The following is a 23,698-nucleotide window of genomic DNA, read 5'->3' as shown; positions in this document are numbered from 1 at the left end:
TCTACGTCATCTAGTCTGCTTAATACCGATTCCAAGTGTTCGTTGATAGTACGAACCAACTCATCGTAGCTAGGTTTGATTTTTACATCAACATACAGTTGTTTATGTTCCTCTTTGAGATCGTGAAGTTGAGTAGCAAAACCTGATAAAGCAGATTCTTGACTTGCTTCAAGAGTAGTAATTTGTAACGTAATATTAGAAATAATCTCTTGTAAATTTTCTACAAGTTTCAATTTAGAACTCTGGGTAGCAAGATTGTGTACTTGACTTCTGATTTCTGTAAATAATGCATGTAGTTCGTTAATTATTTGATTGTTGGGGAGACTAGCAACAGTTTCTCTGATTTGCGCAATTTCTGCTTGAATGTTTTTGATATCCACAGATTTTAAAATTCGATGTACTGCTCTCCTCATAGCTCTGATTTCCTGAGAAGTAGGCAAAGCAGCTACAGTATTCTGAAGTGTGGTGAGAGTTAATTTTATAGCATCGAGTTCTGTTGCATCAGCTGCATTTTTCAAAATTTCTTGCAGTTGCGGTATGTCATTCTGCGTAGGTGTAGGCTGTTGCAGTGTCTCTAATTTTCTCTGAATGTCGTCAATAAGATGATGGAAATGCGATAATTCTGATTCAGTATTCAAGCTTTCAAGCTTAGTAACTTGCTGTTGAACTATAGCTAGAATATCAGTAATGCCAGGCAGTTTCGACTCCAGAGTTTCCTGTACACTTGTTAGCTCATTTCTCATAGTTGCCATAGTATCTTCTATGTGAGCTATGGTACCTTGTATCTTCCAAAAAGTCTCCAACTGCAATTTGATGCCGGCAACGCTCCGAGCAATAGCATTTAATTCAGAAGATGAAGGTAAATTATTGATAAAATCTTCCAATGTCCGCAGTTTCGATTGAACTTCTGTTATAGCTGTATGCAGTTCATCTGTCTGTAATTCAGATTTGATACTTTACAATGTAGGAACTTCGAAAGATTGAAATTGTTCTTGCAATTTAGCAATACTAGCATTTACCTGCTCATATTCTTCTTGAGTTTTGATATTCTGGATGATCGTTTGCAGTTCGGTACGAATACTATTTGCCTGGTCATTTAATTGCTGTTTCAGCTGTTCGGTATTCGTTCCCTGGATTTGTTTAAATTTATCAAGTTCTTTTTTCAAGTTGGCAATATTCTCTTCTAAATTCTGAAGATTATCTATTAAAGCTAAATTAGTATATTTCTCAAGCAAAGATTTGAGTTCTCCATCAATTTTTACTATAGGATCAATCAGTTGAGTTTTAAGATTTGTAATCTCTGCTTGAATATTTAGATTTAGCGAATTCTGTAATATAAGTAAATCTGATTTCAGTTTCTTTAGTACATATAAACTAGCAATCTCGCTTGAATTATCTGGAATCTCCTGTCGCCTTCTATTACCAAATATATCCATGTTTTTTTTTTTTAGGTATTTTATATATTAATAAGAGGATAGATTATTCTTATTTCGACAAACAGAGAAATCAATTGATCACAATCTCCAATTATCTCAGCATACAAAAATTCACCAGCTTCCACATTATAAGACGTATCAGGAAGTAATGTACTATGTTTAATCCTGTACAAATTTCGACCTATGTACAAAACTGCCGCATTGGGTGGAGAAACATTTATTTGAATTTTCCCACTAACAGGTAACTTATATGATGATAAGTTATTATTAAATACAAATAAGTGCTTTCCAGTATCCTCGTCAACGTGAGACCAAATACTATTCAAGTGAACAAGGAGTAACCCTTACAATTGATGATAAATTTCTCTAAATACATCCATGTTTACTGAAATTCTCTCTACAGGCTGATTATGTTGTTGCTTTTTAAAACCAAAAATATTCATGACGTTTTATTTTATATTAGCTATTTTTTTATTATATACTATAAAATATATATTTGTACTAAGTATATATAAAAAAATAAATACATATAGTTAAAAAAATATCACCCTGTGCTTAGCACATGAAAAAAATTATGAGCAGCACTGCAACAACACGTCCACACTCTTCAAACTCTCTCACGATACTGACTGACCTGTAATTCTTTCGCATTTAAATAACCTAAGCGCGGACCGCGTTGAAAACATCAGAAACAGTGAGCCAATCAGAAGACACCACGTCATCGCATTACGTCATAATCCAACCAATCAGAAAACACCACGTCATCGCATTACGTCATAACCAACCAAGTAGACCAGAAGTAAATTTGTGTGGGTGGGCGTGGGTGCATACTTAAAAAAAAAAAAAACTGGAAAAACTCACAGGTGTCTGTCAAGTGGACCGGAAGTAGACCGGAAGTAAATAGGTGTTGGTGGGTGTGGGTGTAAGTATGGGTATGCGTGGGTGTAGGTGTGGGTATGTATAGGTGTTACGTACTTTAACTCGAAAGAAATTATGACACTCGTACGAAGTGTGAGGTGAAAAAAAACACAGATTTGCAATAGTATAAAATCAACAAAAACAACATCAAAATAGGTTTTCCATTGTAGTTAAATTAATAAAAACAATAGGCCTCGTACGAAGTGTGGGCTTAGAATCCGCAAAATATATGTACTTGTATACTTAAAAAGAAACTGGAAAAACTCACAGGTGTGTCAAGTAGACCGGAAGTAAACCGGACGTAAATAGGTGTAGGTGGGTGTGGGTGGGTGTAGGCGTTACGTATTTTAACTCGAAAGAAATTATAACACTCGTACGAAGTATGAGATGAAAAATGAAAAATCACAGATTTGCAATAGCATAAAATCGACAAAAACATCATCAAAATAGGTTTTCCACTGTGCTAAAATTAATAAAAATAATAGGCCTCGTACCAAGTATGAGTTTGAAGGAACCCGATTACACTACTTTGTTGGATTCTTCTTGGCATGGAATTACAGTTCGATGTCATTGTGAACTAATGTTAACCTGTGCAAAAACCAGTATTACGCCTGGATGATGAAAAAAAACCTTCGTACACCTTTCTACGTTGAATAAGATTAAGTGAGCCAGAAGAGTAATACAATTCCAACAGCATATTTGCAGTGGTGCAGCAAACTAAGACTCCATTTTTGTTGGATGTTGCATCCGACAAACGTCGTAAACGACAAAAAAAATCATACTGGAACATCCAAGAAACACCGGATTCATGAGAGCGCAATGCATGTGATTTTTGTCGGATGTCGCAGAATGACAAGGATCGAACTACTATGTTCGACAAAAATCGCATGCATATAAGGAGCCTAAAGGTTCGTTCAATGAAATGTTGTACCACACCAGACAAACTCGGATGTACAAGGCTCTGTTTTTGCATGCAATTTTTGTAAGGTGTTGCAGTCCGAAGACATAAAAAAAAAAAATCAATTCCATAAGAATGCCATGCATGCGATTTTTGTCGCACGTTGTAGTGAACATTTTGTCGAAGTTCCACATTAGGCAGACGGCAATATCCAACAAAAGACGTATGCATCAATGAAGCTTAAATGTAAATGTCCATCCGACAAATGCTGTACAACGGCACTCAACAAATTACAAGGTTGCATAGCGCCCTTCTTGTTTCCATGTTCCTTCAGAATGTCCAACAAAATGCCATGTTACGACGTTCAACAATTATCGGACAATGCCACAGTGGCCCTTCCCCCCTCCTAATCTCCATCTGTTAATTGTTCTGTCTGTACTTCCATACAGACAACAAAAATGATAATACTCGTACAATGAATTTTTCACATAATATTTAGAGGCTCATCAAATTTTTCTGGCCCTCTGGAAATTTCTTTTTCTCCCCCCCCCCTCACTGGTTTCCGTTTTTGGCGCTGTGGTTGTGTTGTGCATAAAAGGGGTCTAATAGTTGTGGCTGAGATTTAGCAACAAGATTTCCTGTTCCCATGCAGCGCTATATAATGAAATCTTTCGAAGCACACGCCTGGCAAATTAATTCCATTGAAAAAAAAAAGAAGAAAAAAAGGCAAAATTCCCTGACTTTTCCCCGTTTTCCAGGTCTGTCGCCACCCTGAATATATTGAATTATGTACCAGGCAGTAAAAAATCACTATTTTCAGTGTATGCGTGTCTAGTAATTATTATTAATAATATTTAATAGGATAGTATTATTAATATATCACTGTTATAACATTGTCTTAACCCCTTAAGCAGGGAGCCCGGGTTGTGCTCCGGCATTTGAATTTGGCGGCTTTTTGTGCATTTCAGATCCAGTCAATGTGTCCGTAGCCGGGAATTATTTTCCTTAAATGGATATACAGTAGTACATACATAGATACATTTAGTTTTGTACAGTTTGGTTGTATGTTTGTGTGTTCATTCACCTTTCTCTCATTTACAAGACATTTAATGTTATAATGTTGTCCAGAGCCATGTGCCCTTTGGGACAGGGGCAGACTGGGGGCTCGCTGAACTGGGGTCTAAGATTCAACATACGATTTACTTTAAATTAAGTGTGCAGTAGTTTCAATTCCCATTTAGGTTTAAGTTACACACACACACACACTCTCACCCCCCCCTCTCTCTCTCCCCTTGCCAATGTAGTGAGACAGAGAAATTAGCAGACACAAAAAACAGAAAAAACTTCAAATATTGTTCAACGTTTTGAATAATACAATGGAAAATACATTTTCATTTAGGAATATATGTATATATTTATTATTTTAACTTATTTGACAAATTGACATAACAGAACTTCCATTGAATATTGTTCAAAGTTTTCATATTACATATTGGAATATGTATTTATTCCTTTGAGTTATTATTTTACAAATTGACACAACAGAAATAATATTTGGAATTTATGTACATATTTATTCCTTTAATTAGAAATTGTTATTGTGAACATAATAATTTCAGAATTTTCAAGGAATATATATATATCAGCATTTAGTAGGCAGTTTCTAGAAAAGTACACATTTGTTATCTTTTAATTATTAGTATCTAAAACAGTTTCAGTATGAAACTTCTCAAAACAAGGCATGGCACACAAGCCAATATCACACTCCTTGCAATAAATCCTGGTCTCCCTTCTGACTTTCTTGCCTCTTTCATCTTTTGCCATACAACATACTTTGCTGCTCTGTCTTGTTGGGGCAGTTTTTTTTGTTGTTGGAGGAAGAAATTTTGGAAAATGTCTTCCAGTTAGACGAGATGGTTTTGACGTCAAGGCTGGTCTTCCACTTCTGACATATGTATGTTCAATCTTTGTTGAATACTCTTGCATCAGTCTTTCCACTGCAACCTGTTCATAGTACCACCTAATTTGCTGTATAGCACGTAAGAATTCAAAACAACAATGTCCATCAAATGTCTGAACTGTTTCATGTTCATGCTCCTTTGGAACAACTAATTTCAAATTCCGAACTTTCATCACAACTGGAATCATCAAGAAGTCAAACTTGGTCCGCGCTTTGCATTTGCTCAGACATTCTTTCACGTGAAAGAAACACAAGCTATTCCCGCTCAGTTAATAATACCGTCTGCCATCTACAAAAACAACTTCGCATCAGATTCCGCATAGTATACACAACAATACCAGAAAACAATTCGCATTACCTGATCTGAAGTTGGAATAAGCTTTCCTGCCCGAAGCTAGTTCGGGCAACCTGCTTAACGTTACACATTGCAACCCCTAACACAGCTCGGGTAACCCACTTGTAACTCAATTTATAAAATCGAAATACCCACTTAAGGGGTTAATTTAAAACTTTATGGGGCTTGTCATGCATTGGGGAATGGGCACCCCTAGCTGGAACCCCCCCAAACTTTTATTTCTGGATACGCCCCTGGTTGGAGTGTGCCTAGCCATATGCGGCTTCGCATTGTCATGCAGCAAGATCACCCAGGCACTGAACTTACCACGTCGCTTATTCTGAATGGCTCGTCGCAATGTCCCCAGTGTTTCACAGTAATGGCTAGCATTCACAGTCTCACATCTGGGCAGAAACTCGATGAGCAGAATGCCTTGTCTGTCCCAGAACACCGTGCACATCACTGTTTGAACTTCGTCCTGTATGGAGATCCACTGAGACACTAAATGCATGGACTGCTGCTTGCTTTCTGAGGTGCTGTATGCAACCCATGTTTCATCCTCTGTGATGATCCGGTTGAGAAAATCGTCATCATCATGGTAACGCTGCAGAAATGTCAGCACCGTGCCCATGCGTTTTTCTTTGTTGTTCAGGCATCAGTTGTTTCGGCACCCACCGTGCACACAATTTCCGGAACAAGAGGCATTTGGCAACAATGTTTTGCAACAACGAACGAGAAATCTGTGGGAAAAATGGCTGCTGAGTTCCGTGATCGTGACGCGACAATCCTCCAATATGTGATGCTGCACCTGCTCCACAAGTTCGTCCATAACGGGTGATGGCCGCCCACTGCACTCATCGTCATGCACATTTTGCCTTCGGTAAATGTCCTGCACCAATGACACACCATCTGCTTGCTCATGACGTCTGGTTCATACACCTGGCACAGCTGACAATGAATTTCGATCGACTGTTATGTGTGTTCAAGATCTTGATCACCGAAAAGAATCTCACATGCGGCGGGATGGAATAAGAGCTGCCATGTTTCATCGCTGCCGCGATGCTACTGAGGACTTTAGGGAGGAGTCTTCTAGAACATTCCCTAGCCAGGTCATGTGCCTCCCAAGCATGCACAAAACCGGTTTAAATACGCATGGCCTGCCACCTGTGGGCGAGTGGGGAACTTACTTTCTGGATGCACCTAATACATGGTTTGCAAGATTCAAAGAATTATAGTTTCATATGAGAGCTCACACAACATAAGTTTTATGAGCAAAATTTATCCATAACTTTTAAAGCCTTTTATTGCACAAGATGTGTAGAAGTTAATAACTAAATTCCAATACACTAACTGTATAAAATGTAAAAAAAAAATATAATGGGAAAGTGGTGCTGGATTTTCACTGGCCTGGTAGATCACGTTAAGGATCTCCCCATTTACATAATAATGATAAATTTGGAATATATTTATTAAAATAAAAATTATAACCATGGTAATAATTAGTTATTATTTCTAATAATAAAGATATATCAATAGCCTGCTCCCTACAAAACTTTCTTGATCCCCATTTCACCTTGGAATTTAGTGATTCAAACAGGATCTGGTTGCAATTTGAAAATGCCTCATTTTAGGTCTAGCTCGAAGAAAAAGCCTCTGTCCCGTTAAAAATAATAATGTAAACAAAATAAAAATGATTCAAAAACTAAAAACAAAATAGGTTTATTCATGCCAAACAACAAAACAAAGGAATTTTCAGCAGAAAATTTAAACAATTTGCTCTCTAATTTGTCCAAAATCTCAGACAGCAAGTCTCAAATTTCAAAACAAGACTGATACATTTCACATATTTTTCCAATTTATATTCTATATTCGTAGCAATAAACATTGTAGTGCAATGTAATTTAGTATCTTGTACATAATAAAGAATTCATGCTAAATTCCTTATTATTCCTTTAATATCAAAATTTGAGAAAATTACAAACTTGATAAATTTTAAGTAACACAGCTACATTTTTAAGCTTGGGACTCGATGAAATTTGTGACAAGTAAAAGCTTTTCATAATAATCTGCTACACACACACACACATGGAGCTGATGGGGCTACAGCACCCTCCAAAATTTTCAAATGGAAGCAACAAGCTGCGACTACCATTTTTGGTCTTTTGTCAACTTTTAAAACAACTGTTAAAACTGGAAAGTATGAAATATTTGTGTATCCTGCTCCCTTGAACATTGCTATGTAATATGCACCTTTACTATTCCAGCCCTAAAAAAATACTGCATTCGCTAGAGTTCGAAATTCACCTACCGTAGCAATGTTCAACCAATCTGAGTTCTTCAACGGGATACTGGGGCATGTTTTTGATGATAAATCTTAAACACATTCGGAGAAGGCAGCTGTGATCCTTTCTTTTAGGTTGACCAAGTTCTTAATTTTCTTAGCGTACGCTTTATATGTTGCCACAAGTAACAATCCAAGGGTGTTAGGTTTGGCACCAGTGCTGGTCATTCACCTACGTACCGACGTTTGCCTCCTCTGTGCAATAACAAACATCAAAATGTGACCTAACAGACTACACGCTATCCTGAAGACGGAGGCAGATTCAGCCTCCGAAACGTAGGTAAATCTCTTTTAAAAAATAACAGTGGTTAAAAGTCCAAAAAGCTACAAAGAAGAAGCAAAATCTAACAATGATAACTTATTCAAAGGTGTTTGAGTGTGTGTGAAGTTTATTCTATGGTGAGATTCCTATTGTGTATCTATATCCAGAGAATACTAAAGGGAAATTCATATCTTAACTCTTTCGCTGCGGAATTCTCTGGGACACAATATCCCTTGGCTGCGTAATTAAATTTGAAAAAATATTTTTTTATAAACATATAATTTTCACAATTACATTGCGTTATATATGAAAGAGAACTTACAAAATTCATTCCTTGCACTGGAAAACCATTCTGTAGTCCCTGGTGATATGATATTTTGAAAAATTTTGAAATTTTGAAAAAAAATTAGAAAGAATAATTTTAAAAAATTACATTGCAAAATATGTTATAGAGAAATTACAAAAGTCATTCCTTGCACTGTCAAACCATTCTGTAGTCCCTGATGGTATGGTATTTCTCAAAACACGGGATGACACAGAGTGGTGGAGCGGCGTGGAAATTCGTAAGTAGTATCAAGATACTGGGTGGCAAAAACTTCAGTTTGTTCTGCTGTGTGTTCAAATACTGAGCGGGGGAAATATTTGATAAAACAAGAAAATGGTGTGCTAAATACTGTACTGTCACCAAGTAACTTAGCACTTGCCTGTGTCGAACTTCCCGCACCTAGATCAATGCTGCTTTGCACTCTGCTCCATGATGTTACGGACGGCGGTACAAATTCTTCATCAGACACTACAGAATCACTGTCACCACTTGAAGTCTCATAAAAACTGTCGCTATTATCGTCACAACATAATTCACCTTCTGATTCTGAGTCGGCAAATAACAGTTGAGTAACATCATTATCAGACAAGTGTTGACGACTTGACGAAGGCATGTTGTTTACATTCGAACATGCATTTGAAACTGACATGTCAGAGCACTCAACGCTCTATTCTAAACGGAGGCATAATTAGCGACATCATACGGATATAAACAAAACTACAAGTTCAAATAGTTCCAAATAGTATCAACAGATGTCTGAAGGCTACTAAAAGCGATGTACTGCGGAAATGCGACACCCGCAGCGAGTGGAAGTATGAACTCGCAATAATGCAACTTCCGCAGAGCAAGGCACCTGGCGTGCTGTGCATAAATGCGACGAGCGCAGCGAAAGAGTTAAAAGCATTGCATAATTACATGACACACACACACAGAGAAGGGTGGAGAATGAATGTTGATGTTAATTAATAAATATAAAACTTCATGGCCAAACAGCGGAACGAGGGTCAAGGCCTGCTAAATTGCCTCCGTTGAGCATGATACGCACCCACTTATTATATCATTTTAAGTGTTTAATATGTTAATTGTCTATGATGACGTAATTTGTTTTGTTCAATTGGGTAGTCTGTTATGGTTATGGACTAACCTTAGCACATTTGATTGTGGGTTGTGAGGTGAGAGTTATTATGAATGTTGGTGGATAATGGAAGTGATTTTGGAAATGTGAATGTGTTAATTTGTGTAGTCAAGAAGTATTATGATCTTAATACAATTTTGTTTGTAATAAGAAGTTTAAGGTAAATTTCTCGTATCAGACAAACTGCTGAAATTTGCTAGTTCATTTAATTTGAATATTCGTACTTACGTATTCTGCATTGAGAAACATTGCTGAAGGTGGCATTTCGCTTATTTCACGGAAATAAGCTCTATTTGCGACATATCGAGTAAGTTTTCTTCGTTTCTTTTTGCCTTCGGTAACATGCAAAATGGCGGTCACAGTTTCACTACCGTACTCGGCATGCAGTGTTTCCACCCCACTGCACCCAAAAATACCTACGTAGCCCCACGAACCATTCATACATAGCCCCACGAACCATTTCCGGTAAGGTTAGGTTAGGTAGGGTCACGTATAGGTTACAATAGTTAAAAATTGGTTTCGAAAAAAATATGCATAGCCCCATACACCATTCTCGCATAGACCCACGAACCATTGACACATAGCCCACGAATCATTGACACAGCCCCACAAACCATTTGCGGAAACTTACCTTCTTCAGTTACAAAAACACGTGTTTGGAAACACTGACCGGGATTACACCATCACACACAGGCTACATTCACCTGGAAGTAAATGGATGCAAGAGCTTTCGTGCATCGGTCACACATTTATATCGAAAAATAGATGATTTACCAGTAAAATTCAATGAACGATGCGAGAAAACACTTCCCCGAACTTCCACAAGTATAAAGAAACTGCATTCTGTAAGTAAATTCTCCTGTACATTTGAAGAAATCCATTTGTCCGATACGAGAAATTTACCGAAGTTTAATTGTGAGTGCAAGTGTTATATATTAACATTAACTGACAGCTAAATATATTTTTGGTGTGCGAGAGTTAGCAAGGTTTACGTTAACATATCCTTATTTGATTTCCCACTACCTGAGGGCTTCAAAGTAGGCTGATAAGTCTCAGGCTCGCCGTTGAGGAATAAACGTAAGTTGATCCATTGAGATAATCCGGGGAATGTGACAAGCAATGTATGATCAGTGCATTGTGTCCCCATCATGAGTTTTCTGACTTTTGAGAATGGAGTTTCATATATTGCTTTCAAGTAGCTGCCCATTTGTCCCCATGATACAAGATCAGCAGCAAAATTTCGAAGCTTCTTACCGCAATCGAGCCTGTGACCACTCACACCATTGGGCTAGGAAGGAATTCAAGTAGTAACTAAGCATAAAGGAAATTAATTATTGCTTTTTGTAATCGCTTCTAATGATGAAGGGATATATTTGGTTCGTTTGTTGTTCCACAACTTCCATTAAAATCTGTTCGAGTATTAGTGTACATTTGGGAAGGGAAATTTTGAATAACAAGAAATATTTCCTCACATATTGAAAAATACTTATTTTATTAACTGGACTTGTGTCAACATTTATCGCCACAGTTACATAACAATAAATGGCAGTTGCTGTTTTCTTCAAATGTAACCATAAAAACTTTTGCTAAATATCTACACATAACTTCAGTGCAAATTCCATTTGAGAAACTGCTAATTACACAGCATTTCAATCACTTTTATGCAATTAAAATTTAAATCACAGATTTCTGAAATACACATGAAAATTCCAATCGCAACAAGGCTTACAAAATGGTACATTAATTATAACAAATACTTTCATAATTCCTTGCATTAGTGGTTATTGTCTCTCAAAATTATGCACAATATTGGATAATTGTAATATCTTTTTAGCATAATTACTCAGCAAGTGGGAGATAAGGGTGTACAGTCTTGCAATCAGTCCATTATACAGATTGTTTTACTTTTCTTCTCTCATTTTTCTCTACCTGTAGGACTGTTTTGAATATCTTGCTCCTTAAACACAGGATAGAATTATTACTAACACAGTATTTAACCCCCCCCCCCCCCAAAGTCATTAAAATTTTAATTTTTATAATAATTTATTTCCTTTCTTGTCCTAAGCATGAGTTTATATTTTATATACAGTGTTTTCACAGTTGAGTCATCCATAGAGCGGTGGCTACCACGCTGGGCAGCAAGAGAACATCTGCTAGCTTTTAGACCCACAGCTGTATGCTGGCTTTGGCACTGGATGCATCAGTGAGGTGTTAACAAGTGTTTTAGATTGTTTTGTTTTAGTTTACATATTACTGCTGCTTTTCTGCAGTCTAATAATGCCACACTACAATTTAAAACAACGAAATTTTATGTAACGACACGTCATTATGAATTCTTGTAGCGAAGTTACAAGGTGTTTTGCGGCAGAATTCCCAGATGTTCCTGTTCCACACAGAGACAGCATTCAAAAACTTGTGAACAAATTTTGGGAAACAGGGTTTGTTTTTGATAAGAAGCAAAGGGTGAAATGGCGTACGAGAAACTAGATGACATTAGAGCACGATTGGAACATACTCCTCAAAAATTCTTCCCGTACATTGCACAAGAAACAGACATTTCTATGATATCTGCGTGCCGAGCTAGCAAGCTTTTAAACCTGAAGCCATACATTACAAGAATTGAAAGAAAATATCAGTAGAGAAACTGAAGCAGTTTCGGAAGAGGAACTGATATGTGTTAGTGAAAATTTTCAAAAAACATGCAGTAAATGTGTGGATGCAGGACGACAACATTTCCAACACCTATTGTAACACGGTACATGCTCATTTTAATTGTAACTGTCAATGTAATTATACGAGCTTATTCCATTACTACGTGTGAACATCGTCCCACATAATGGATAGTTTGACTGGGCCCCCATTTCCTAGAGTCATACAACTACGTACCTGTAGTGAGAGCAATAGACCTTAGTAAATAATTATAAGTTATAAGTATCTTTTCAATTTCATGTTTATTACAACCAAAGCATTATCAAGTAAATCCTACTTACTAACAAGAATTCTAACATCACTAACGTTTATATAAATAACCAGTAATTAACCTTTACTTCTTGGCACCTAAGTTGAGTGTTCACCCCCCCCCCCTGTATATGTTGTATAGTCACAGGGTGATATTAATTGTTGAAATACTTAACTACAGTGTGTGCGTGTGTAGCTTCGCTACCAGAGACCAATTGGGCGAGCGATTCTCCTGGCTCAGACACGAGGCCTCGAGATTACGTAGTGTGATGTCAGAGCCATGTGATGTACCATTGCCTTGTTTATCGTACTGCTATGAAATGGACGGGTGATAACATAACTAGCCGTTCCAGTTACGCGGATGTTGCATCCAGTTTGCCAGCAGATGCGCTCTCACTGGCCAGCATGCTAGCTGCTGCTCCACGGCCAACTCAACCGTGAAAAGCACTGTATATGTGGAAATTACAGAAGCATATATACTATTACTGTATGTGATTGCAAAAGACAAGTTGAAGTGAATGGAGATATGAATTTTACAACACACTGAAACTTGGTGATTGATATTATTATTTTGCCCATGCAATGAAGAACAACCTATTTCTTATTCTAAACCAAAAATTTAACTTTGGCACTAGAACAAAAATCCTTATAATACTGGCACCAATGACTTGGCATTTTAAGGCACATGAATCTTTACAATATTTCCTGCTCACACATTATTTTAAGCTTAATTACCGAGTTCCTCTATTACATTAACAAAAATACAAAATTACATTATAATGCAAATGGAATGTCAGGAAATTTTATTTGAAAATTTCAAGTGAGATTTCAGAATCCTCACAAATTAGATATTTATGTAAGAGATCACTCTACATAAACTTCTTGACAACAATTTCCCCTTTAACTTTCGAAGATTATTCTTGAAAAATCACTTGCAATCTCTGGCCGTCAAGACGTTTTATCCGTAACTTTAAACTTTGTTTTAACCAATGAAGATTCTCTCTCCTTCGTTGATGAAGTGTAAAAATATTTTAAGTGATGAAAGTAATCAAATTTGTACACTAAATGCAAGGAAGTATAAATATTATTTTACTATGCAAGCCTCACACGAGATGAAAATCTTAGAAATTAAGCGTATCATTGGAATGCAAGAGAAATATATCCAATATTTTACTTACGTTACCAGGCAGTTGAAAGATTTAAAAAAGTAAATGTTGATAGCAAAAGTATCATAACTTGTTCATTTTTCACTATAAAACTTTTGGAATGATACAAGAACAAACGGTGAACTATCTTACCATGTATATTCCATTTGTTACCTTTACTTTGTTCATTAACAAAATCTTTAGTAATGGAATTTTTCCCTTGTTACAGGTTATCTAGTACAGAAAACTCCAATCTGTTCATGTAACCACTATGAACGAGGAAGAATTGTGATAGTAAAAAGTTACAAAATGTGGAAATGAAATGAGTAAATACAATATTAATAAAAATTAACAAAGCATTAAAGAAAAGTCATTAAGCAGAAGAAAATACTATATTGCTTTCTGAATTAATATAAAGGAACACTGTTAACATCAAACTTTGTATCAGTCTTGAAATGCACGACAATTTTCATGCTCTAAAATATACCAACTTAAACATATAACACAAAAATGAACAATAATACACAACTACATAAATGCAAAATCAATTATCACATGGTAATCACTTGAACTCAAATATTCTTTTGAGTAATGTGCTACACAATGGAGGAACGTTGTTTCATTGTTATAAAACAAATAGTTTCAAAATACTTATACAAATAACTCACTGAATTCCTCATGAACTTTGGCATCCTGTCTAATGCAAATAAAAAAAAAATTCATTCACATTACAAATATGAATGATTGTGTTAATAAAAATCACATCACTTTCATTGCGAAAAATCTCTGGAGAAACGTTGCAGCACCACCTTTAGAACAAAATAAAAATACATCAATAAGTATCATAAAATGTATAAAAATGTTTCACTTTGAAAGTTATATTGATTGATTGAAATAAGAAGGTTGGGTACTTCAGCATTTAGGCTATTTGCACCTGTTGCCCAGCCCCTTACCATAACTAAAATCAATACTTGTCTCTTGAGGACTAAAAATCTCCTTACTTAGGTTAAAAGTTGAGACTGTAAAGGGCCACTCAGCATATGAGGTACAAACACAGCCATACAAAGGAATATGTCATCCATAGGTTCAGGTGTTAGAGCCTTGTTAGCCTGCAGTTACTGGAAGTGTGTGGAATTGATGTTGACTTTGGGTGCCCTCTCAGGACACACCTTACACATCCATCATTACTGTTATTATTATGTCAACTTACTTAAACTTAAGAAAAAGTTACAAAGCCGCTTAAACCACGTGTAATGTGAAAAATATTACAGCATCATTTCAACAGTACCAGACAGTTTTTATAGTTGATACCAAATTATCATAAAGCTATGTACTGTCTTAATATAAAGTTTAGGCTCTTATTTGATAACATTTTTATCAGAGGCGAAGCGTCTGGTCATCGGGAGATGTGGGGATGACAAAGCAAAATAATAAAAAAAAATTACTTTTTAAATATTTTAGAGAAAAAGTAAAAAATAAGTCTGAATACTCGCATATTTAAGCGAAATTAGTCACTCAATGCCATGAAACAGCTAGAAATACGCAAGAGATTCGGTAAGTTTAGCGAATCGAAAGGAGAGCCCAGTTCTACCCACCCCCCATACTTACTTAGACAGAACCTTTTCCCTAACATATCTTACTTTCACACCAGTGACTTTTTTTAAGTATTGCTTTTTTGGAATTTTAGGCATTTTTTCTGTGATAGTAATGTATGTAAAACAATATTTTAAATTATTCTGAACAGAAGGTGGGCACAAACAATTTAACCTTTATGAATGCAAAACAATGCACGCGAAATTTATTTCGGGGGAGGGCTGAATCACATTGAATGGAAGGGGGGTATGAACCTCGTAGTTGATGCAATGTCAATGGAAATGAAATGTTGTAGCTTGAACCACGAGATAATTCATCAAATTGTTATTTCTGTTTTGCAAAGGTAAAAGGAATAAATAGTAAATGCAAGTAAACAGTAAAGTAACCACATTTGCCATCTGCTGTGATGCCAGTACCTGTACCACATCCCCATACATATCTAACTGTAGACAATGGATGGGAACACGAGGCAGCTACGAAAGTTCAAAATGAGAAGCAAGATCATTCTACTTTTGAAGCCTCTTCCTGTGAACCTCATCTGCTAACACAAGGTGAATTAAACAACCCTGTTCGGGATTTAAAATTGGGAAAGAAACAGCCCAAACTGTTGGTATCTACAGTAGGCTGAAAGGCTGGAATCTCATTCAGAAACACACTTTGGCGAGTTTGAAGATTTTAACTCCAGAGAAAACAATAGTGTATTGTAATAATATTTGCAATGTGATGGATTTATTTGATCAAGAATATGAAACAATATAGCGGAGACTGTTCACTGATTCCTTGAAAACTTGTTTGAGGGCTGTTCCTTTGCACAATGGGAACAAATTTCCTTCTGTGCCACAACTAACATGAAGGAAACGCATGAAAATATGAAAATGTTGTAAGAAACAATTCAGTATGACAAGTATTGGTGGATCATATGCTTAGATTTAAAAGTAATTGTGTTGTTAAAGGATTTGCAGCTCGGCTATACTAAATTTTGCTGCTTCTTGTGCAAAATGGGACAGCAGGGACAAGAATAATCATTGCAACAATAAAGAATGGCCAAATCGTGAATCACATACACCTGGACAGTCACTACATACCTCACTAGTCCACTCTGATTTGATTCTTCTTCCTCCACTTCATATCAAGTTAAAGAGGGCTTTTCAAAATCTTCATTAAGGCAATGGACAAAAATGGTGCTGTTTCATTATTTGAAGGAAACATTTCCTCGTGTTAGGATGCTAAAATCAAGAAGGAATTCTTGTACGAGGGCCAGTATTTATATTATGAGCCTTGGCAACACTGATTGAAGTTAGGCGCGATTTGACGTTTGCAGGGAATCGTCTGGCATTATTGACCGTAACGTATTTCAAATGTTTTGTCAATAGCTTCATTTGTGTTGTTTATGTTGCCTTGGAGATTGCGCGACAACAATAAAATGGAATTAACTCGTGAACCGTGCGATGATTTTTTACGATTTTCGACGTGGATTATCAAGACAAGAGTGCATCGATCAACTTACTTCCACATTTGGCGATGAAGCCCCATCCTTTGCCACTGTGAAACGCTGGTATAACGAATTTAATCCTGGCCACCATTCGCTCACCAACGAGATTCGCGAAGGTCGTCCAAAATCAGTTGTTGTTCAAGAAAACATTAATGCTGTGCAAAACTTAATACTGCAAGATCGTCATGTGACAACAAATGCTCAATAAATACAATCGTGGTGCTTCAAAAGACGTATATAAGATTGTAACAGGTGACGAATCATGGATATATGCATATGAACAGCTGTCGACTGTATGGGTGTTTCAAGATGAACCCAATCCAACAAAAGTTGTTCGCGCCCGAAGCACATCGAAACAAATGGTGACCTGTTTTTTTCGGGAAAACTGGTCATGTGGCAACTGTGCCTTTAGAGGAACATAGAATGGTCAACTCTGAATGGTACACAACAATTTGTTTGCCAGAGGTCTTCGGTCAAATACGGAAAACAAACAAACGCCGTCGGATCATTCTTCATCAAGACAATACCAGCTGTCACACATCTCATCTAACAACCGACTTTATGAACAGTCAAAAAATCGAATTGATGGGTCATCCGCCGTACAGTTCTGATTTGCCACCCAATGACTTCTTCTTGTTCCCGAATGTCAAGAATAAATTGCGTGGACAACGATTTTCGTCGGCGGAAGATGCCGTTGATGCGTTCAAAAACCATATTATGGAGGTGTCTCAAGAAGATTGGAAAAACTGCTTTGACAAATGGTTCGAACGAATGCAAAAGTGTATTGACCATAAAGGAGAATACTTCGAAAAACAATAAAGCAGTTTTCAATGCCAAATTCATGTTTTTTCATTGTTAGGCTCAAAATATAAATAGTGACTCTCGTATGCTACCAAATTAGCACTTTGATAATGCATAAAATATTTGGAGGTCAGTCTGGAGTTAATTTAAAAGCGTTGTGTATAAACGTTTTTTGTGTATAAACGTTTTAGGAAATCGTAAGGTTCCGAACTACCATTAGATCGTGCACTGTTTCATCATACAAAGATATGGGGTGTAATATGTCCCTCAAAATACATTTCTTTGACTCTTAGCTGGATTTCTTCCCTGACAATCTCGGTGCTATCAAGTGACGAACATGGGGAGTGTTTCCACCAAGATATCTCTCTCATGGAAAAGAGGTACCAGGGACAATAGAGGGCAAGAATGCTTACTGATAACTGTTGGATGCTGAAGAGGGATATTCCAGGTGCAAAATGCAGAAGGATATCAACAACTCTCACATTTTAGTTAAGTTCAATGCACAAACATATTTCACACTTAACCTGGGTGTCACAAAGAAACTGTGGGTGATGGAGAAAAACTACTTACACATTTGAATTCAGCGCAAAAAGTGCTATTAGGATCAGCTATTTTCCCCAGTGTGTCACAAAAAAAGTTCAATTTTGTTCCCCAGTGTAAGTGGAAATTGTTGCTTTTATTAAACCTGTAACAATATGTAATATATGAAATAAACAAAATAAGCCCTTTAATTGTAGTTTTCTTTATGCATTGGTTTGTACATTGTAACACTTGCAGGTTCTGGGTTATAAATATGTTTATAAATACGGAGAAACTAGTACTCACTTTATCCACGAAACTGTTTTTTCTACTTCGTTCAACCTTCTAGTGAACAAGCTAAATAGCATCTACCTCAGGCTCAACTTCACCGTAGAACAAGAAAAGCATGATAATATCAACTTCCTGGACATCACCATCAGCCGTGCACTTAACACATTCACAACCACTGTCTACAGAAAACCTGACGAAGGCAACCAGTACATACATGCTCTCTCTAGCCATCCCCCAAACCAAAAAGCTAATGTGTGGCTGAACTTTTATCGAAGAGCTTTCTCCTATTGTTGCAGAGAAGAGGATCTACGAGAGGAGATAGCCACCATCACTGAAATAGCCCTGAGACATGGCTACACAGAAGAACAACTTTCCACTTGCTGAAGTAAAGCGGAAATACAGGTCAGACACCCTAACCAACCACAATCAACCCATCTGCAAGCAACCCAGCCACAATCAACCTCCAGCGGCCAATATAAATGGTTTGCCTTCCCCTACCATCCCACCACTTCCAACCGCATATCCAAATCCCTTCTCCCATATGGCATCAAAGTAGCTCACAAACCCAATTCCAAAATAGCTGATAAACTGAACAAACACAAACGGTACTTCCTCTCCCCCCTTGATAACCCAGGTGTATACAATGCAGAGTGCAAGGCACATTACATCGGCATATCAAATACAACAGCCATAAAATTCAAAAGGTTCAAGTCACACACACTGCCCACATGCTCGTAGACACCAAAATCAAGGAAACGCATGCCATAATGCACTTCCTACACGAGCTAAACATCGATAGCAGACAAGCGCACCACACTTGGATGCCCCTACTACAACAGTTATCGCCTGGAAATAGAAGACGACACGGACCCTGACGCACAGTTAACAACAGCGCAGCCGGAGAACTACAAACAAAAGATGCACGCCAAGCAACAGTACAGCAAGTTCCAACGAGGATGGTGGGAGCAACCACTGAAATTAATAGAACGAAGAAGAAAAAACAGTTCTGTGGATAAATTGAGTACTAGTTTCTCTCTACGGCGTCTCTTTTCCTAATTATGAATATGTTTATATTAAAAATTACAATTTAGTGTATTCTCATAAATTTGATTAAATGATTTGGTTTATTACAAGGAGCATTTCAAAGGAAATTGGAGAATATTCGTGCAGTCAAAGCATATATAGATCATAATACACAATTCTTAGACACCTTTCTAAAATTTATGTGTATATTTTGCCTGTTTTAAAGGCATATTTTGTCTTATGTGCATACGAGGGCCACTATTTATATTTCGAGCCTTGGTAACACTGATTGAAGTTAGGTGCGATTTGACGTTTGCACGGAATCGTCTGGCATTATTGACCATAACGTACTTCAAATGTTTTGTCAATAGCTTCATTTGTGTTTATCAGGGTGGCTACAAACAAGCAGAAATGAAATTCCCTGACTTTTCCAGGTTTTCCAGGACAAAATTTACATTTTTCCCTGACAATTACAAACTAAACTAAATCGATGTTTTTGCAAATGGAAATAATAAACTCATACAGATCCAGGTATAGATTTGTTAAGTACCAATATTATTTTCTATGAAATTGACTCAATTTCTCTATTCTCTATGATTTGAATTCAAACTGCAAAAGAGTGAATTTGGAAAATTATTACAATTCACAAGCTAGGGAAGGATTACGGAATTTTGTCATACGCAGTAAGTTTAAAATAAAATACTTGATTATTTTTAAAGTTACGACTTAAAAAAATAAGAGTGAAGAGTGATTGATTAATAAATACAATTTGTAATTTATCAGTTTCCTTATACATTCTCGGTATTATATATTGATATTTCCACTGAGGTTTGGGACCCTCTGCTTGCAAGAACCACGAGTGCGGACTCATTTTTCAATGCATCAAGCTATCTTCTCTGTAAAGCAAACAACTTAACTATTGCATATAAGTGAAACAATTGAATCGAACAAAATAAAGTGTCATATTTCCTTACATTATCAATGGGATTTCTGCTTCAGTACAGTATATCCAAGTGAAGTACTGTGAAACTGACAACATGCAGTTATACCATTAATGCTGTCGAAAAGGGTATGTAGGTATTAGAAATTTAACGCAAAGAATTTATAGAATTGCATTGTATAGGTACCTGATTTAGCTAACCATACATTAAAACAGGAACACTCTAATAATAAAAGCTTCTGAAAGTTCATATACGAGGGGCATCCTGAAAAAAGCTCCAATGGTGCCTATACGCAGCACTGGTGGTCAGAGATAGACACACACCCATGCAGGCAGGAAGAAGTGGCATGTAGCAGTAATCTGGTACAGTTGCAATGCAGCCGTCATACAGTCTCCCACCGAGCCTAGCCTACAATGTACACTCAGAATTTGGCACAGAGCCACCAGCAATTGTGTGAGATGTGCAGACCGGACGTCGTGTATGGTCAGACGTGGTGCAGACAATTCACGGAAGGCCAATCGACTTTGCACAACCCTGTACAGCTGAGTACACACAGGCCCTTTGCATCACTTCAGGTGAGAGATCTTGGACCACTCCCTGTACAGCCCTGGCCTTGAATGTACCGACTTTCATCTCTTTGTTTAACTGAAGAGGATTCTGGCAGGGCAACACTGCGGTAGAGATAGTTCCAGTCTTTGCTGTCCGACACATATACCATGGGCATACAAAATCTAGTGCCATGCTACGACAAATGCTAGAACAACGGTGGTGATTATGCCGAAAATTAGGTTAAGGCTCACTCTTACTAATGCAATAAATTACAACTGATATTCATGTTTTATTTATGCCTAATCGGTAGGGACCTTGATATTTTGTTATTTGTTTTCAAATTGGTGTATTTTCTTATTTTTTATTTTTTACTATACGGTGTTATTTTTCTCAAAATTCACATTTTCATTTTAGCGCATTTTCTGGCAAATATCTGAAATTATTTCTTCATGGTGTTTTTAAACTACTGTTTCAAATTGTAAGTCACATGACTTACGCCTCTTCGTGAGAGTTCTTTTGGGAAAGTTATTTTCCATACCCCTTTTTTAAATTTTAAGGTAAGGATTTTAGATAATGGAATTTCCCCCATATATACTGAAGGGTGCATAATAACCATAAGTGGCGACGCACCCAAAAAATTAAAATCAATCAATCTCACGTGACTGATACCGATATATAATGGCACCAAAAAATTGGCATTATCTTTTTTTGACTTGTCAGTATTAAGTTTCCCAAAATTCGCTTTTTTGTTTTAGAACATTTATCTGCCAAATATACCGAAACTTAATACTCCATTGTGCTTTTAAACTATTATTTTAAATTGTAGATCACATGGTCTACGTATTTTCGTGACAGTTTGATATGTTGGAACAGATTTTTGAGGAAGTAAAAGTAAAGTGCTCCCCTGGACTTTTCCATGAAGGTGTATAAGGGTGTGGAGTTAGGGCCCCACACTTTCTTGATCATGGCTAAAGGTGGGCGTGATTGATAAGCACCATGCTCCTGGCTACCTTTATCCCACAAAGTTTCCTCAAGGTACCAGCTTCATATGATGCTGGGTTGGTGCCGGAGCAGTTTGAATAGGCGGAAAACATCCCGGTTCTCCCCTGCAGGGGATCGACCCCGGGTCTCTTGCATAGTAGTCAGACGCCCTAACGACTGAGCTCCATTATTACTCGCTTGACAAATGCCGATGGAGCGCACTTAGCTTCGTAATTCAAAACATATCTCGTGCGACAAATACGAGGATGTGGATCCCGTGTGACAGTAGATACGCACTCGATCTCCTGTTAGAACCCTGCCACTTTTCTCTGTGATGCAAATGGTTTTGATAGAAGTTGAAAAAATCCTGGGAAATACAGGATTTAATGTGGCTGTCGGAATTATTCCATGTACGTATAACTCTATAGTTTACTCTTGAGTAAAATGTTGGAAAACTTGCATGTTCTATGTACACAAACAGGCCTAGAAAAGACAAGAATGTTGGATTTCATGAAAATTTTTGTTGTTTTAGGTCATTTCTTTAAAGAAAATCGCTAATAACGCCAAATTAACATTTTATGACAAATTCGCATTATTTTCATATTTAGAAAGGGCGAAAAATGTATCCAGACATCACTGCACATTCCTAAACATAACTTCGCAGCAACTACCATTTTTCACGGTTTTGGCGTTTGCGAAAAATCAATCGGAAATTACTTTCTGGCCACCCCTCGTATAAATCAGTAGATGGAAAGTGAAAATTTAGCAGGGCTGGCAGAAAAAAGTCAATTCTTGAAGAAAGTGATTTGCTTTTATGATTGAATGATTCGAGTAAATATGATATTAAAATATTTACGTATTTATTATTAGTATTTTATTTCATAATATTGGACATTAACGTTACTCAGTGAGAGATTAATGACCATCTCTCACGAGTTTAAACAAACAGGACAGAGAATGGTGTTAATTTCATTGCAATACTAGTGTTGCAGTAAATTTGAGGTTGGGAGTGTGCACTTGCCAATTTTTATAACGTTCACCAATGCAGATTTATGTTTCACTTTCTCGTGATAGTATTCAATATATATCCAGTTATGTTGGATTCTTCTTGTCTTCTTGATATCTAAGAATAGTGCAATGTGATTGTAAACGTATGTTAACTTGTGCGAAACCACTAATACGTCAGGACGATGAAAGAAAACCTTTGTAAGCACTGATACATTAAATGAGGTGAAGTGAGCCAGAAGAGTAATACAATTCCAGCAGCATATTTGCAGTCTAAAGCTCTTCTTGTTTATGCATACGGTTTTTGTTGGATGTTGCAGTGCGAAGACATCGAACCTAAATCATAAGAGTCCCATGCATGCAATTTCTGTCACATGTTGTAGTGAGATACTTTGTCGGGTGGCGATATTCGACAAAAATCATATGTATCAATGGAACCTATTTGTTTCCATGTTCCTTCAGTTTGCCCAACAAAATGCCTTACTACGACATCCGACAACTATCGGACGGTGCCACCCAGTCCCATCCCCTCCATCTGTTGACAGTTCTGTCTCCTTACTACTCTCCCATACGGACAAGAAAAAATGATAATTCAATGCATTTTCAACGTAATATTTAGAGGCTTAACCTTTACTCCCTCGATGATATTATATGGTATCATCAGAGTCAGGTTGTTCTGACCCGATGAAACCATATGGTATCATGGTGCAGATTACGACATGAATGTGCTTTTTGGACCCTCATACTCTTCTGTTTGGGTTGAAACTCTGACACAGGTCTGGAGCAAGCCT

At 37.0% G+C, this 23,698-nt stretch overlaps 1 protein-coding gene across 1 annotated transcript in view; it reads right to left on the bottom strand.

Annotated features, from left to right (window-relative positions):
* Positions 1 to 11,084: 11,084 nt before the first annotated feature.
* The window catches only part of LOC145980556 (uncharacterized), a 47,395-nt gene continuing 34,781 nt past the window's right edge, over positions 11,085 to 23,698 (bottom strand). The window contains exon 7 of the mRNA XM_083113579.1: positions 11,085 to 14,521. The gene's annotated coding sequence lies outside the window, so the exon portion shown is untranslated. The remainder of the gene's footprint in view (positions 14,522 to 23,698) is intronic.

The sequence above is a fragment of the Lepisma saccharinum genome, chromosome 28 (assembly GCF_977018435.1).
Source record: "Lepisma saccharinum chromosome 28, izLepSacc3.1, whole genome shotgun sequence".
Classification (NCBI taxonomy): Eukaryota; Metazoa; Arthropoda; class Insecta; order Zygentoma; family Lepismatidae; genus Lepisma; species Lepisma saccharinum.
This window is presented reverse-complemented; position numbering and strand designations above follow the sequence as displayed.